The sequence below is a fragment of the Ochlerotatus camptorhynchus genome, unplaced genomic scaffold (genome assembly GCF_037179485.1).
Source record: "Ochlerotatus camptorhynchus isolate MF236.1 unplaced genomic scaffold, CSIRO-AGI_Acam_v1.1 ptg000131l, whole genome shotgun sequence".
Taxonomy (NCBI): domain Eukaryota; kingdom Metazoa; phylum Arthropoda; class Insecta; order Diptera; family Culicidae; genus Ochlerotatus; species Ochlerotatus camptorhynchus.
In genome coordinates, this window is record NW_027040621.1 from 2,285,001 (window position 1) to 2,287,307 (window position 2,307).

Below are 2,307 nucleotides of genomic sequence, written 5' to 3' on the forward strand. Positions count from 1 at the left end.
CTTTTACGGTTGTATCGCATCATCCGGAGGATCACCCCAAGGCCTCCAGGGTCAATTTTTCGGTCACAATTTTTAATTCATTCTGATAACACATCAACAAGTGCTTTCGAAAAAACCACGGAACTCTAGGATAAATTTCATAAATTGAATACTTTTACAGTGGTTCCGGATCTTCCGGAGGATCACCCCGTAGCCCCCAGTGGGTCCATATTCCGGACAAAATATCAAATGTATCCTCAAAACACATCAACAAGTGGTTTCGGAAAAAACCGCAGAGCTGTATAATCAGTTTTTTGAATTAACCACTTTTATGGTTGTTCCGGATCTTCCGGAGGATCATCCCGTACCCTTCAGGGTCCTTATTCCGGTCACAATATCAAATTCATCCTGATAACGCATCAACAAGTGTTTTTGAAAATATCGTGGAGCTTTATGATCAACTTAATTAATTGACCGCTTTTACGGTTGTTCCGGATCATTCGGTGGTTCACCCCAAGGCCCCAGGGACCATTTTTCGGTCACAACTTTGAATTCATTCTGACAACACATCAACAAGTGCTTTCGAAAAAACCGCAGAGCTCTAGTAACAGTTTCATGAATTAACTACTTTTTCGGTTGTTCCGGATCTTCCGGAGGACCAGTTTGTGACCTGCTGGAAGCAAAGTTCTACCAAAAGGAATACTATCTGCACAACATTTTTCCCAAAGACACCAGGAAGCTCTCTCTTGAAATAATCCCAAAATCAGGGGCCACATTGCGCAGCTCGAAACGAAAAACTTTTTCAAACAAGCGTTCGTATAAAAATGTTCCGTTTCGAGCTGCGCAATGTGGCCCCAGAGTTGGGTCCCAATTAGCTCAAATCCCATATACTACGTGTATTCGTTAAAGCCAAATCAACCGTTCTATATGAATCCGGAATAAACGAATCCGTACTAATAGGAACCTTAACTGTATGTCTCGAGAACCAGGAAAAAAATTGAAAAAAAAAATATCAACTGGAGCTAAATAACCTCCCGCATCGATGAGTTAGAGCATTTCTCTTTGAAAAGAACTTTTTTACCCATATATAAATTACTGTAACTCTAAACTTTTCCAAAAGAAAAAGTTTTAAAACCTATTTTTGAAAAAAGTTTAGAGTTACATTTGTTAAGTTTAAGTTCATGTTTAAAAAATTTGTTCCACTATTTCTTTTGTTCACAGTACTTCGCAGAAAAGCAAGAATCGGCCAGGAAGGATGTTGAACGTGCCTTTGGAGTGTTGATGGCTCGGTTTGCCATTATAAAAAATCCGGCCAGGTTGTGGAATAAAGAGGATTTAAAATCCATTATTCGCACCTGTATAATTCTACATACCTTTACTGTGTGGTATTGCTGCCACTTCGGTGCACCATGTAAAATGATGAAGCAGTGCATCAACGTAAAAGTAGTTTTTTCCTTGGTTGCAAATAATGCAACCGCCTCTTTAACTACATCTTCCGGAGAAGCACCACTCTGGCAACGATTCTCTATTTGAGCTAGACTGCCAGCGAACTTGCTAACCATTTTACTGATATGGTGCCATCTGGCTTTGATGCCACTAGGGGCACGTAGCTCCGGGTTTGCTGGAACTTGTTTCTCCGAGCAAATCTCAAGAAAATTATTATACACGCGATCGTACATTGTTTTCGCTCGCTGGTTGGTACCGACACTTGCGTCCTGCGAAGTATTCAACCACGCAATACACAATGCTTCATCCTCCTGCGTGGTCCAATTTGATCCGCGTTTTGAAGCACTCATTGTATAAAAACTGTAATATTAGCACTTTAAAAATTACCGCCTGCAACGAAAATCACGTAAACAAAATCAAGGCGGACAAAAAGCAAAACAAACATTTGACGTTTGTTTCAAATAGCAACTTTGCGATGCGTTGCTACCGTGTTGCTAGATTTATGAACTCGCTACTTCCCGAGGTGTGGATTGCTATTTCCAGCATCTGAATAGCAACCCCCGGTGCGGTAGTTGCGTTATGGTGGGGGTTGCTAAAGAAGCTTTAGCAACGCATTGGTGCGGGTGCTCTTAGACGATTATCGCAACGAACTGCACTTTCTACTAACAACTAGAGTCGGTGTATAATGAGTCACGCCAAGAGAAAAACAGTTGAACTCGCATCACGGTTTTCGAAAGATTCCCATTCTTTTCACATGGCAACAGAGGATTTCTACAACAACTTCAAATGACTTCTAGCGAGAGAAAAAAAATGCGGCTGAAGTAAATCATTATATCAGTGATTTTGTCAAATTATCTTAACAAAAAATAGTTGAAATTCTCA

At 40.5% G+C, this 2,307-nt stretch overlaps 1 pseudogene; it reads left to right on the forward strand.

Annotated features, from left to right (window-relative positions):
• Positions 1 to 1,537, forward strand: part of LOC135700280 (uncharacterized) — a 3,234-nt pseudogene extending 1,697 nt beyond the window's left edge.
• Positions 1,538 to 2,307: the final 770 nt, after the last annotated feature.